Source organism: Nerophis lumbriciformis, linkage group LG21, assembly GCF_033978685.3.
Source record: "Nerophis lumbriciformis linkage group LG21, RoL_Nlum_v2.1, whole genome shotgun sequence".
Classification (NCBI taxonomy): Eukaryota; Metazoa; Chordata; class Actinopteri; order Syngnathiformes; family Syngnathidae; genus Nerophis; species Nerophis lumbriciformis.
Genome location: NC_084568.2, coordinates 18,844,937 through 18,860,908, shown reverse-complemented (window position 1 = coordinate 18,860,908; position 15,972 = coordinate 18,844,937). Strand labels below are relative to the sequence as shown.

At 43.1% G+C, this 15,972-nt stretch overlaps 1 long non-coding RNA gene across 1 annotated transcript; it reads left to right on the top strand.

Moving 5' to 3' along the window:
* The first annotated feature begins 573 nt into the window (after positions 1-573).
* Positions 574-13,304, top strand: LOC133621374 (uncharacterized). Its single transcript, XR_009817653.1, has 5 exons — positions 574-621; positions 12,745-12,789; positions 12,857-12,910; positions 12,989-13,033; positions 13,184-13,304. It is a non-coding gene; the product is annotated as an uncharacterized lncRNA (long non-coding RNA).
* The last annotated feature ends 2,668 nt before the right edge of the window (positions 13,305-15,972 follow it).

The window sequence follows — 15,972 nt, the reverse complement described above, 5'->3', positions numbered from 1 at the left end:
ATATATATATATATATATATATATATATATATATATATACGGTATAGCTCGGTTGGTAGAGCGGCCGTGCCAGCAACTTGAGGGTTCCAGGTTCGATTCCCGCTTCAGCCATCCTCGTCACTGCCATTGTGTCTTTGGGCAAGGCACTTTACCCACCTGCTCCCTGTGCCACCCACACTGGTTTAAATGTAACTTAGATATTGGGTTTCACTATGTAAAGCGCTTCGAGTCACTAGAGAAAAGCGCTATATAAATGTAATTCACCTCACCACATTATGTGTATACTTGCAGTGTGTATATTGTACATATTACATTTTGTTATGAAGGTGTATGTTACTACATGATATATATACTTGCAGTGTGTATATTGTACATATTACATATTGTCAAGTCAAAGTACAGAGCAGCATGTAGAGCACACTCCAGGCCTGAAGGGGCAACAGTGAGAGCTCAGGGCTGAACAGCTCCACCTGCTTCCAACAGATTGCTTTGATTGAATTCACCTGTTCACCTGCTCAGAGCACATGCTCAAAATGTTTGAGCTTCAGTCAGTCACTCCTTTTTGACATGCTGCTAAGAGGAAGGAAGACAGCTCCTGTGTGGACTCAGAAGACGCAACTGGTGAGGAAACCAAGGGAAAGAAGTGTTTTGTACAGTGAGAATATTTAAAGAAGATAATTTCACTGATGTTTACAAAATTGTTTAGGTTGACTGAAAGTAAATTTAAAAAGTTATCAGTGGTAGTGATGGGTTGATGAGGCGTCATGAAGCGTTTCAACACATTGCAAAACTGTATTGATACTGTGTCGATACTGTGTCACTAAATACTGACATCTGCTGGACATTAAAAATCCCTACAGGCAACCTATGGACCGACTCAACTGACACAGATTTTATAACCTAGTACAGTGGTTCTCAAATGGGGGTACGCGTACCCCTGGGGGTACTTGAAGGTATGCCAAGGGGTACGTGAGATTTTTTTTTAAATATTCTAAAAATAGCAACAATTCAAAAATCATTTATAAATATATTTATTGAATAATACTTAAACAAAATATGAATGTAAGTTCATAAACTCAGTGAAGCACAAGCTCAGGTTTGTCACTAAAATGTCTGTCAAAAAGAACTGTGAAAAGAAATGCAACAATGCAATATTCAGTGTTGACAGCTAGATTGTTTGTGGACATGTTCCATAAATATTGATGTTAAAGATTTTTTTTTTTGTGAAGAAATGTTTAGAATTAAGTTCATGAATCTAGATGGAGCTCTAATACAATCCCCAAAGATGGCACTTTAAGTTGATGATTACTTCTATGTGTAGAAATCTTTATTTATAATTGAATCACTTGTTTATTTTTCAACAAGTTTTTAGTTATTATCTTTTTTTCCAAATAGTTCAAGAAAGACCACTACAAATGAGCAATATTTTGCACTGTTATACAATTTAATAAATCAGAAACTGATGACATAGTGCTGTGTTTTACTTCTTTATCTTTTTTTTTTTTCAACCAAAAATGCTTTGCTCTGATTAGGGGGTACTTGAATTTAAAAAAATTCACAGGGGGTACATTGCTGAAAAAAGGTTGAGAACCACTGACCTAGTATATACAATAATATAAACCAAGTCATTGTATTTCATTTAGAATTATTTCATAACTTCATTTAAATAAAAATATATTTTTTGTTTTTTTTTTAGATACAGTCAATAAATAATGTGAACATGTATCATAACATGGAAATCTAAGAGAACGTGTTGTGAATGAGGATGCTTGTGGACCTGGAATTTTTTTTTTTTTTTTACACTTTTATTTTGTTTTTTAAAAACAGTTTTTCCATCCATCCATCCCATCCATCTTCTTCCGCTTATCCGAGGTCGGGTCGCGGGGGCAGCAGCCTAAGCAGGGAAGCCCAGACTTCCCTCTCCCCAGCCACTTCGTCCAGCTCTTCCTGTGGGACCCCGAGGCGTTCCCAGGCCAGCCGGGAGACATCGTCTTCCCAACGTGTCCTGGGTCTTCCCCGCGGCCTCCTACCGGTCGGACGTGCCCTAAACACCTCCCTAGGGAGGCGTTCGGGTGGCATCCTGACCAGATGCCCGAACCACCTCATCTGGCTCCTCTCGATGTGGAGGAGCAGCGGCTTTACTTTGAGCTCCTCCCGGATGGCAGAGCTTCTCACCCTATCTCTAAGGGAGAGCCCCGCCACCCGGCGGAGGAAACTCATTTCGGCCGCTTGTACCCGTGATCTTGTCCTTTCGGTCATAACCCAAAGCTCATGACCATAGGTGAGGATGGGAACGTAGATCGACCGGTAAATTGAGAGCTTTGCCTTCCGGCTCAGCAGGCCCGGCCCTAACCAATCTGGCGCCCTAGGCAAGATTTTAGGTGGCGCGCCCCCCCCCCCCTCCCTCACAAGAAACCGAATAGCTTTATCTTTGACCTTTTTTTTTTTTTTTTTACTTACAACTATACCTAATATATAAAGGGGTGGACAAGTGATTATTACCTGCAGGGCAAACATTAGCTAACCAGAAGGCAATAACAATGTAAACAAAAAACACCTGCTTAAAAGATCTAATACCTGAGGAATGTAAGGTGGGAGTACAGTAATTACCTAACGTTACATTATTATTTTCCATAACAATTTAGCCCCCTCCACAATATTAACCCGACATTAAAACAGAACTAGCTATTTATTGATTAGCAATTGCCGAATCATGTAACATTAGCTTAATGCTAACAAGCCAGGTTACTATCACATTCTGTAACAGACAAATAATTTCATGTAGGCTAACGTTACCTACCTGCTACCTCTGTCTTTTCTCGTTTCTACTCCTCTTCTTTTCTCTTTTTTCTTCCTTGGGCACCTGACAGTTTTGGCCGTTTTGACATCTTGTGTTGATTTTTTGATGTGGTGACGTCCAAGAAGAGTCATGTTACGGTAAGGGAGAGGGAGGGGGGGGGCGTAATGTTGTAACAAATAATATTTCTATTAAATAGGCTTTACTTTGCATTTTAATTAACGTGGGATTATTTTTTGTATTTAGAAATAATAGTACCAACTTTCTTTTTTTTTTTTTTTCTCCAACATTTGTGGCACTGGCGTGGCGCCCCCTGATGGACGGCGCCCTTAGCATTTGCCTATACGGCCTATGCCACGGGCCGGCCCTGCGGCTCAGCTCCTTCTTCACCACAACGGATCGATACAGCGTCCGCATTACTGAAGACGCCGCACCGATCCGCCTGTCGATCTCACGATCCACTCTTCCCCCAATCGTGAACAAGACTCCGAGGTACTTGAACTCCTCCACTTGGGGCAAGATCTCCTCCCCAACCCGGAGGGTTTTTCCAACGTATTCAATTTTAGACGCTTTCTCTTCTTAGTTATTATTTCTCCGGCTGTAGAAAAGACCCTTTCACAGGGCACAGAGGAGGCGTCAGTGCGACACAGTTCGCGTATCGGTCACGTGACCAAAACAGCTCATGATCGGTCACGTGACTTTCTAAAAGCAGTACGTGCACCGACACAGGGTTTCGCTCTGAGCTCGACGCATGCGCCGATGCATCGGTGTTGCCGGACCCATCACTAATTGATACTGTGTCGATACTGTGTCACTAAATACTGACATCTGCTGGACATTAAAAATCCCTACAGGCAACCTATGGACCGACTCAACTGACACTGATTTTATGCCCTAGTACAGGGGTCACCAACCTTTTTGAAACCAAAAACTACTTCTTGGGTACTGATTAATGCAAAGGGCTACCAGTTTGATACACACTTAAATAAATAAATATATTGTCATTTGTAAGTTACACGTAAGTGTGAGTTAAACAAGAATACTTAAATAAATAATTTTATATATATAAAAAAATGGGTATTTCTGTCTGTCATTCCGTCGTACTTTTTTTTTTTTCCTTTTACGGAAGGTTTTTTGTAGAGAATAAATGATGAAAAAAACACTTAATTGAACGGTTTAAAAGAGGAGAAAACACGAAAAAAATTAAAATAACATTTTGAAACATAGTTTATCTTCAATTTCGACTCTTTAAAATTCAAAATTCAACCGACAAAAAGGAGAAAAACTAGCTAATTTGAATCTTTTTGAAAATATTAAAAAAAGAATTTACTGAACATCATTAGTAATTTTTCCTGATTAAAATAAATTTTAGAATTTTGATGACATGTTTTAAATTGGTTAAAATCCAATCTGCACTTTGTTAGAATATTTAACAAATTGGACCAAGCTATATTTCTAACAAAGACAAATCAGTATTTCTTCTAGATTTTCCAGAACAAAAATTTTAAAAGAAATTCCAAATACTTTGAAATAAGATATAAATTTGATTCTACAGATTTTCTAGATTTGCCAGAATAATTTTTTTGAATTTTAATCATAGTAAGTTTGAAGAAATCCATCCATCCATCCATCCATCTTCTTCCGCTTATCCGAGGTCGGGTCGCGGGGGCAGCAGCTTAAGCAGGGAAGCCCAGACTTCCCTCTCCCCAGCCACTTCGTCCAGCTCTTCCTGTGGGACCCCGAGGCGTTCCCAGGCCAGCCGGGAGACATAGACTTCCCAACGTGTCCTGGGTCTTCCCCGCGGCCTCCTACCGGTGGGACGTGCCCTAAACACCTCTCTAGGGAGGCGTTCGGGTGGCATCCTGACCAGATGCCCGAACCACCTCATCTGGCTCCTCTCAATGTGGAGGAGCAGCGGCTTTACTTTGAGCTCCTCCCGGATGGCAGAGCTTCTCACCCTATCTCTAAGGGAGAGCCCCGCCACCCGGCGGAGGAAACTAATTTCGGCCGCTTGTACCCGTGATCTTGTCCTTTCGGTCATAACCCAAAGCTCATGACCATAGGTGAGGATGGGAACGTAGATCGACCGGTAAATTGAGAGCTTTGCCTTCCGGCTCAGCTCCTTCTTCACCACAACGGATCGATACAGCGTCCGCATTACTGAAGACGCCGCACCGATCCGCCTGTCGATCTCACGATCCACTCTTCCCCCACTCGTGAACAAGACTCCGAGGTACTTGAACTCCTCCACTTGGGGCAAGATCTCCTCCCCAACCCGGAGATGGCACTCCACCCTTTTCCGGGCGAGAACCATGGACTCGGACTTGGAGGTGCTGATTCTCATCCCAGTCGCTTCACACTCAGCTGCGAACCGATCCAGTGAGAGCTGAAGATCCTGGCCAGATGAAGCCATCAGGACCACATCATCTGCAAAAAGCAGAGACCTAATCCTGCAGCCACCAAACCAGATCCCCTCAACGCCTTGACTGCGCCTAGAAATTCTGTCCATAAAAGTTATGAACAGAATCGGTGACAAAGGGCAGCCTTGGCGGAGTCCAACCCTCACTGGAAACGTGTCCGACTTACTACCGGCAATGCGGACCAAGCTCTGGCACTGATCATACAGGGAGCGGACTGCCACAATCAGACAGTCCGATACCCCGTACTCTCTGAGCACTCCCCACAGGACTTCCCGAGGGACACGGTCGAATGCCTTCTCCAAGTCCACAAAACACATGTAGACTGGTTGGGCAAACTCCCATGCACCCTCAAGGACCCTGCCGAGAGTATAGGGCTGGTCCACAGTTCCACGACCAGGACGAAAACCACACTGTTCCTCCTGAATCCGAGGTTCGACTATCCGGCGTAGCCTCCTCTCCAGTACACCTGAATAGACCTTACCGGGAAGGCGGAGGAGTGTGATCCCACGATAGTTAGAACACACCCTCCGGTTCCCCTTCTTAAAGAGAGGAACCACCACCCCGGTCTGCCAATCCAGAGGTACCGCCCCCGATGTCCACGCGATGCTGCAGAGTCTTGTCAACCAAGACAGCCCCACAGCATCCAGAGCCTTAAGGAACTCCGGGCGGATCTCATCTACCCCCGGGGCCTTGCCACCGAGGAGCTTTTTAACTACCTCAGCAACCTCAGCCCCAGAAATAGGAGAGCCCACCACAGACTCCCCAGGCACTGCTTCCTCATAGGAAGACGTGTTGGTGGGATTGAGGAGGTCTTCGAAGTATTCCCTCCACCGATCCACAACATCCGCAGTCGAGGTCAGTAGAACACCATCCTCACCATACACGGTGTTGATAGTGCACTGCTTCCCCTTCCTGAGGCGGCGGATGGTGGACCAGAATTGCTTCGAAGCCGTCCGGAAGTCGTTTTCCATGGCCTCACCGAACTCCTCCCATGTCCGAGTTTTTGCCTCTGCGACCGCTGAAGCCGCACACCGCTTGGCCTGTCGGTACCTGTCCGCTGCCTCAGGAGTCCTATGAGCCAAAAGAACCCGATAGGACTCCTTCTTCAGCTTGACGGCATCCCTCACCGCCGGTGTCCACCAACGGGTTCTAGGATTACCGCCACGACAAGCACCAACTACCTTGCGGCCACAGCTCCAATCAGCCGCCTCGACAATAGAGGCGCGGAACATGGTCCATTCGGACTCAATGTCCAGCACCTCCCTCGTGACATGTTCAAAGTTCTTCCGGAGGTGGGAATTGAAACTCTCTCTGACAGGAGACTCTGCCAGACGTTCCCAGCAAACCCTCACAATGCGTTTGGGCCTGCCAGGTCTGTCCGGCATCCTCCCCCACCATCGCAGCCAACTCACCACCAGGTGGTGATCGGTAGAAAGCTCCGCCCCTCTCTTCACCCGAGTGTCCAAAACATGAGGCCGCAAATCCGATGACACAACTACAAAGTCGATCATGGAACTGCGGCCTAGGGTGTCCTGGTGCCAAGTGCACATATGGACACCCTTATGTTTGAACATGGTGTTTGTTATTGACAATCTGTGACGAGCACAAAAGTCCAATAACAAAACACCACTCGGATTCAGATCCGGGCGGCCATTCTTCCCAATCACGCCTCTCCAGGTTTCACTGTCGCTGCCAACATGAGCATTGAAGTCTCCCAGTAGAACGAGGGAATCACCCGGGGGCGCACTCTCAAGTACTCCCTCGAGTGCATCCAAAAAGGGTGGGTACTCTGAGCTGCGGTTTGGCGCATAAGCGCAAACCACAGTCAGGACCCGTTCCCCCACCCGAAGGCGGAGGGAAGCTACCCTCTCGTCCACCGGGTTGAACTCCAATGTGCAGGCTCTGAGCCGGGGGGAAACAAGAATTGCCACCCCAGCCCGTCGCCTCTCACTGCCGGCAACGCCAGAGTGGAAGAGAGTAAAGCCCCTCTCGAGAGAAGTGGTTCCAGAGCCCTTGCTGTGCGTCGAAGTGAGTCCGACTATATCTAGCCGGAACTTCTCCACCTCGCGCACTAGCTCAGGCTCCTTCCCCCCCAGCGAGGTGACGTCCCAAGAGCTAGCTTCTGTAGCCGAGGATCGGACCGCCAAGTGCCCTGCCTTCGGCTGCCGCCCAGCTCACATCGCACCCGACCTCTATGACCCCTGCTATGGGTGGTGAGCCCATTGGAGGGGGGACCCACGTTGCCTCTTCGGGCTGTGCCCGGCCGGGCCCCATGGGGGCAGGCCCGGCCACCAGGCGCTCGCCATCGTGCCCCAAATCAGTATTTCTTCTAGATTTTCCAGAACAAAAATTTTAAAAGAAATTCAAAATACTTTGAAATAAGATTTAAATTTGATTCTACAGATTTTCTAGATTTGCCAGAATAATTTTTTTGAATTTTAATCATAGTAAGTTTGAAGAAATATTTCACAAATATTCTTCGTCGAAAAACCAGAAGCTAAAATATTTATTATTCTTTACAATAAAAAAAATAAAAAAATACTTGAACATTGACTTAAACTGTCAGGAAAGAAGAGGAAGAAATTTATAAGGTAAAGAGGTATATTTGTTTAAAAATCCTAAAATCATTTTTAAGGTTGTATTTTTTCTCTAAAATTGTATTTCTAAAAGTAATAAGAAGCAAAGTAAAAAATAAATGAATTTATTTAAACAAGTGAAGACCCATCCATCCATCCATTTTAAAGTTAAAGTTAAAGTACCAATGATTGTCACACACACACTAGGTGTGGCGAAATTATTCTTTGCATTTGACCCATCACCCTTGATCACCCCCTGGGAGGTGAGGGGAGCAGTGGGCAGCAGCGGTGGCTGCGCCCGGGAATCATTTTGGTGATTTAACCCCCAATTCCAACCCTTGATGCTGAGTGCCAAGCAGGGAGGTAATGGGTCCCATTTTTATAGTCTTTGGTATGACTCGGCCGGGATTTGAACTCCCAACCTACCGATCTCAGGACGGACACTCTAACCACTAGGCCACTGAGTCGGTTTCTACCGCTTATTCCAAGTGAAGACCAAGTCTTTAAAATATTTTCTTGGATTTTCAAATTCTATTTGAGTTTTGTCTCTTTTAGAATTAAAAATGTCGAGCAAAGCGAGACCAGCTTGCTAGTAAATAAATAAAATTTAAAAAATAGAGGCAGCTCACTGGTAAGTGCTGCTCTTTGAGATATTTTTAGAACAGGCCAGTGACTCATCTGGTCCTTACGGGCTACCTGGTGACCCCTGCCCTAGTATATACAATAATATAAACCAAGTCTCCATCAGTGTGTGAATGTGTGTGTGAATGGGTAAATGTGGAAGTAGTGTCAAAGCGCTTTGAGTACCTTGAAGGTAGAAAAGCGCTATACAAGTACAACCCATTTATTTATTAAGTCATTGTATTTCATTTAGGATTATTTCATATCTTCATTTAAATAAAAATATATTTTTATCTTTTTTAGATACAGTCAATAAATAATGTGAACATGTATCATAACATGGAAATCTAAGAGAACGTGTTGTGCATGATTGTGGACTGGGAATTTTTTTAATTTTATTTTTTTTACACATTTTTATTAAAAAAAATAAAATAAAATAAAAAAAGTTTTTCCGACGCATTACATTTTAGACGATTTCTCTTCGTTATTATTTCTCCGGCTGTAGAAAAGACCCGCTCACAGGGCACAGAGGAGGCGTCAGTGCGACACAGTTCGCATATCGGTCACGTGACCAAAACAGCTCATGATCGGTCACGTGACTTTCTAAAAGCGGTACGCGCACCGACACAGGGTTTTGCTCTATGAGCTCGACGCATGCGCCGATGCATCAGTGTTGCCGGACCCATCACTAGTGAGAATGTTTAAAGAAGATAATTTCACTGATGTTTACAAAATTGTTTAGGTTGACTGAAAGTAAATTTAAAAAGTTATCAGTGATGTTTAAGTTTATTCTTATAATTAGGATGGATTGTTTAAATTGTATTTCATTCATATCGTTGGAAATGTTTAAGTTTATTCTTAAACCTAGGCTAGGCTGACCATATGTCCTCTTTTCCCCGGACATGTCCTCTTCTGCGGGGGTGTCCGGGGTGTCCGGCGGGGTTTCTTAAATGCCTTAAATGTCCGGCATTTTGAGTTAAGGTTGCGTGTATTTTCAATGTACGTCCAGAGTTAAGATAAGGTTAAACAAAACAAAGTGTGGAGGCGTGCGTGTAACACGGGGGGAATAAGCCATATTTCCTCTCATGGCATCCCCTCATATTACCTGCGCCCTTTCCACGTTTAATCTCGTGAGTTTAACACACACGCTCACGTGACCCACTGCAGCCTATCGCGCTCTGTATGATGCACCGTCCCAAGATGGCTGCCAGGTGCGGTGGCTAAGGTTGGGGACATCTGAAGCCGGTATGTTTTAAAGTTGTCGTTTGCCTGCATATCGTAAAAACTGTCTAACATTTTGTAAACAATGGCATTATTATTATTATTATTAGCCTTTATTTAACCAGGTAAAATCCCATTGAGATCAAAGATCTCTTTTCCAAGGGAGACCTGGCCAAGAGGGCAGCAGCAAGGTTACATTAAAAACAGTAAACAAATACATAAAACATCACATTTACAACATTAAAACTTGCTCACATGACACATGTGCATACAGACAAGGTAGACTGCAGTCCTTTCACAGAAGCTTTAAACTCATTCAACGTAACTAGGGTTTGAAGTTTAATATTCGATTGTAGGTTATTCCAAGCCTTCGGTGCTGAAAACCTAAATGCTTTCTTGCCCAGTTCAGTTCTTACTTTGGGGACGACAAATTGCAGAACATTCATTAAACAAAGATTGTGACTTCCTTGTTTCTTTGTTAAAAGACAAGACAGATAATATTGAGTGATACCCAGAATGGTTTTGTAGATGAAAACATACCAATGATTTTACAACTAATTGTAAACTTATAGGTGCCAACCATCAGGGCCGAGTTGCGACGAGAGAGTGTTGATGATAAGATATTAAGCAGAGTTGGTAAGTGAATTTGTTTGCCAATAGTAGCTACTAGCCGTACCCATGTATTGTCATGGGTGGTTAGCATCGGCTTTTAATCCCGTTTCTTCCAATGGTTCTGATCCCATTGAATTTATATTTATGTCGAGTCTTTATTTTGGGTACTTGCATATGGTGACTGAGTGCTGTGGCGTTTTAAGGCCATCTGCACTTTTTATGCTACGGTAAAGACAATGAATGAACACTGTTAAAGTGACGTCACTGTTATTAATGTTACACCCGTCATATTGACGTCACTGTTATTTTCTATTTAATATTCATGTTACACCCGTCATATTGACAACACTGTGTACTGTCGTGTTTATTTTCTACTATACTAGCTAAAGTACCTGTTACATGCGCACGCAGAAACATTCGTGAGGGAGGGGCAGAGACAGATAGCGAGAGAGCTAGTGAGTGGAGAGACAGACATGAAAACCAGAAATGCCGAAACGTAAATGCAACTTCACGGATGATTTGCGGAAAAAGTAATCGTATTTTGGTCCTGGCCGTGACACATGGGAAGCAGAATGCTCTGTGTGCAAAGCAGGAACGTATGTATCTGTGGCAAATAAAGATCTACAAGCCCATATCGACACTACAAAGTACAAAACAGCTGTGCAGGGCAAGAGCTTGTCTGCTAAATTGAAAGAGTACTTTGTGCGACCTGGAAAAGGAGAAGACCTTGTAAACACAGCAGAGGGTGTTTTAGCATTCCACACAGTTACAGAATATAAGTGACTTATTTTGTTAAACTGTCAAGCAGTGTTGGTGTTACCGCACTTTTTGTCTTTTTAAGCATTGAAATCAGAAAGGACTTTTTTCTTTTTTTTACCTACCGCCCGGCTTGCTTGTTTTTTTATTGTCTCGATTATTGCTTTCCGCCAGAGTTTTGTTTTGTTTATATTTGTCAGGTCACATTTCCGTCCCCGTGTATTGCGTTTTTATTGGTCGTAAATTTTGATTGGCTGAAAGTTTTGTCAATGACAAACACTTCCTCAGTTTGCACTGGGACAATTTTAGCGCGAGGGGCTGTCAAAAGAAAGACTTGATGGTAAACAATAAGGTGAGTGTAAAGTCAATCTTTTTAACTTCATCCTGTGCCAAGTTTCCAGTAAATGTCTTGTTTTAGTCTTTGAGTCCATGGAAACTTCACTTTTATCCCCCGCTGGATCCACAGGCTAGCTAGCTGTTAGCTTCAAGCTAACTAGCACCTGATCAGACTCCTCCACCCCAAAAACATACTTTTCAAAATTAGTTTTCCATCCATCCATTTTGTACTTTTAAAAAAAAAAAAATTGTTTTAATGAATGAAGTAACTTTTATGACAACCTTTTTTCAAAACACAAAATAGAATGTGAGATATAACAGAATAATGCATCCATTTATCATTTGTTTTCAAAACGCTTACAAAAAAGTGGGACCCCAAAATGTTACTGTGGTACCCCATTTTTTTTTACTTGATGGGGTCCCTGGGACCCCATTTTGAAAATTCCTAGCGCCAACACTGCTGTCAACAGAGGAGAAAAATGCTTTATTTTAATTAATATTATTTATAAAGCAAGTTCGAGTATCATTGGCAAATGTTCGCCTAGTCCCCGCCTTGGCACGCATATGTCCTCTTTTTGGGATTTCAGAATATGGTCAGCCTAATGTACCATATAATTATAACCATGATTAAATGCTTTATAATTCCCTTAAACATGCAAAATGGTTTCCTTAGTGCGTGCTGATTTTATAAATAATGTGGACTTCACTGCACATGTAATGCATCACCATGTTGCTATAATGTTATAATTCTATCATTCGCTCTTTAATAATGTTCCCAGGGCTCTGTGTACGTGCAGGCTGGGTTTAAAGATAATGTACATGTCATTGTACGTCTAGTATAAAAAAATTAATAAGAGGTGTAATTCCACCATTTGTCAGGCTTCTGATTGGACAAAATGTGCATGACAGCAGGTGTATTTGTTTAAGTTTTGTCTTTAATGTCTCGAGTCTTTTTTTTTTTTTTTTTACAAAATAAAAATGTCTAAACAGTGCCCGCATACTTTGACTTTTTGGTGAAAAAGTTTAGACACCCCTGTTAACATTTATATTGCAATAATGTTTTTGTTTAAATGTTTGTTCCCCTGACTTATGACTTCAAAAGCAGATATGTAAAGGTTGTTCTCCAAGTACCACTTCAGGAAAAACAACTTTGCTCTCCAAGTACCACCACAATGACCAACATTGAAATACAATTGTGTCGTGGCCATAAGTATTCATTGAATATTTTTGGCCACAGTTTGAACAGTAACACTGTTATTCTTTGTCGTACCACAGTTAGAGAATCACTGGTTTAGGGAATTGTGTAATACTATCATGAGGTGATTATACATTAAAATGCACTAACATGTGGTCCTAAATAAAGTGTTCTAGTACATGTGTATGATTGTGCTGCGTTTCTCTCTAGGAATTACCTGGTAGTCCAGGGACCAAAGGTGGACCTGGAGTTAAAGTAAGCACTATTACATCCAACTTTTTACATCATGCACTTCACTTGTAACCACTTTTTCTCTTGCTAGGGCGAGCCTGGTCCCAGAGGTCATGCCGGCATGTCCGGTGACCCTTGACCTTTGGTAAGTACCAAAACATATCCAGTGCTTATCGATTAGACTGTTTTTCTACTGCACACCTGAATTGACTTGTTGTTATAGGGCGAGCCTGGGGTTCCTGGTATGGAAGGAGTTCCTGGTCCCAAGGTAAATACTTTTGTCAATAACACTGACTCCAGATACTCTCCTCATACGTGTGTAACTGCAGAGAGACCGAGGTCCAGTGGGTCCACAATGAATAGTGGGAAAGACTGTGTTGAAAGTACAATACTTATTCATTGTTCTCATATATGACAGGGAAGCAAAGGAGAGAGAGAGAGGACGGATGGGCGTTCCAGGTGCTTAAGGTCTGAGTGGAACCAAAGGAGACAAGGTATGTGGTGAAAAAGCCCACCAGGGGGCAGTGATTACCCAGGAGTTAAATACAAGTCATGCAGGATGAAATATTTGTCCTTGTAGTGCTTCAGTACTTAGGATTTATTCTGAAGATAGTATATTTCATAAGTATTTATCAATACTTACCATTTCTTCTAAAGATAGTATAACATGTGTTTCTGCCCTTGTAGTAAATCAGTATGCTGTCTTTTAAAGTTGGTATATTATATAAATATTTCTGTCCTTGTACTGTAGTTCATTAATACATACACTTTCTTTGAAATGTAGTATGTGTTTCTATCCTTGTACTGTAGTATATCAATACTCCTAAAGATAGTATATACATATGTATTTACACTTTCTTCTAAAGGTAGTACTGCCCCTCTGTCACAAGGTGTCCCCCAGGGTTCGATGCTTGGTCCACTTCTCTTCATCCTGTACATGCTCCCCCTCGGTAACATCATCCGCCACCATCACCTCCAATTCCACTGCTTCACAGATGATGTCCAGCTATACATCTCCACAAAATCTCTCCACCCTGACCGACTGCCTCACTGAAATCAAATCATGGCTGCACTCCAATTTCCTCAAACTCGACTGATAAATCTGACATGCTCATCGGCCCCAAATCCCTCACCAAAACTGCTCACAACTCCACTCTGTCCTCATCCACTCACATCCGCAACCTCTGAGTCATTCTGGACAATAACCACTCTTTTCAACACCATGTCAACCACATCACAAGAACTGCTTTCTTACACCTCAAAAATATTGCCCGTCTCCGTCCATCCCTCTCCTTCTCTGCCGCTGAAACCCTGATCCATGCCTTCATCACCTCCAGACTAGACTACTGTAACAACATCCTCTGTAGCGGTAAAGTCCTATACTATTATTGCTACTGGTTGCCGAATATAACTGAAGCTAGTTTAGACGTGTGCAGCTGGCTAATAATTTATGTCCAGAATTGTGTCCATGTTTAACACACATATTTATTAATATACAGTCACGTAAATCAAACTCACTTGGTAACAAAAACGGAAAATAAACGGGAACAAACAAATCATAGCCTGGCACAGTCAAAAACTGTTGCGCCTCCACTCAGCAACACCTGAGCAAGATCCCAGCCCCTCCCTAAGTAGACTGGCACTTGGCCTTGAGCCAACCCCTTTAATGACGTCATACATTTGACGGACAGAAACAGTAAATGGCTCTAACACACCAGCCCCTAATTGCTACTGGTGTGATGAACAGACCAATTGAATTAAAAATAAATACATACAAATAGAGCCATAACACCAAAACAAAACCTTTTTTCTTTGGTTTTCATGTTCCCTTTTGCAATAATGCAATTATTTTAGTCCATACCTTCACAAAGAAGGCATATCTTTATTGGTCTTTCTTTTTTCATTTGTCCACTTTTGTCGCTCTTGTAGCAACGGTAAATACTCGCGAATACACCTTTTCCAAAAAAGGTCAGCGATATAGACTCTGCCTCCATCTTCTCTTTGAGTACAGATCCTTTTTTCTTTCTGCTTCCAAACTTTGAGTCTTGCCTTTTCCATTTCTCTCTTTTCCTTCTCCTCGTGTTGCTGCTGGAGAAGTGTTTGCTCCAAGCCTCTTTGTCTTTCTAGCTCTAGAGCTCTCTCTCTGGCCAGAGCTTGCTCTCGCTCTTCCTGCTTTTTGGCCAAAGCATGTTCTCTCCTGCCTCTCCTTTTCCAAAGCAAGTTTTTTCTCCCACTGCAAAGCTTTTCTTGCTCCTCTTTTTCAATGCGGAAGCTTTGAGTCCACTCATAGGAATTTTGGGCTGATCGTGTTCCGCCAATGCTCTGGTTGATAAGCGGTTCCTCCAACCTGTTAACGATGATGTGGTTAACAGTAACTATGGGGCTCCCATTATGCTAGTTGTTGCCTTGTATTGGCCCATTAATTACCCACCCCAGTAGGGTTCTGACAGCATAGGGGCCGTCTCCGTGGCTGTTAATCACCTCCCATGGTTCCATTAACTTGGAGGCGTTGGTACCAATTAACAGATCCACGTTGGCAGTTAGTCGAGGGATTTTGATGCCTTTGAGGTAAGGCCACTTATCTAGCTCTGCTTCACTGATCAGATTGTTAGTACCCACAGGCATCTGCATTTGAGTGAACATATCGGGAAGCTCAAAAAACTTACTGCCAGTAAGATTAGAGATTTTCAGGCCATTTACAACGCTGCTAGGGACCGCCTTACTGTGCCCCATGGTGCGCAAGTGGACTCTTGTTCTTCGGCATTCTGTATTCAGCCTGTTCAGCAGTTGTTCAGAACAGAAGGTCCCTGTGCTTCCTGGATCTAGGAAAGCGTATGTCTGGACTATCTTGCTGCCCTTTGAGCACTTCACTTGAACGGGCAGGATAGGTAAAATTCCATAGTTGCCAGCCCCTGTATGGCCACAAGTTGATGATGTAGTGCAAATCTTTGCTTCTATTTTTGGCAGATGGCTATTTCCTCCACTTTCCAGATGCCTCCTTTCAATATGTAGCACTTCGGGATGTGTCTTGTTTAAGGCTGAAACGACGCGTCGACATAGTCGACGTCATCGGTTACGTAAATACGTCGACGTCGTTTTTATGCTTCGACACGTCGCATATTTACGTCACACTGCCGTCATGGCGGAGCGCAAAGCAGATGATGCGAGCGGTGCGAGCGAGGGAAAAAAAGCACGCCAAAAGTCGTC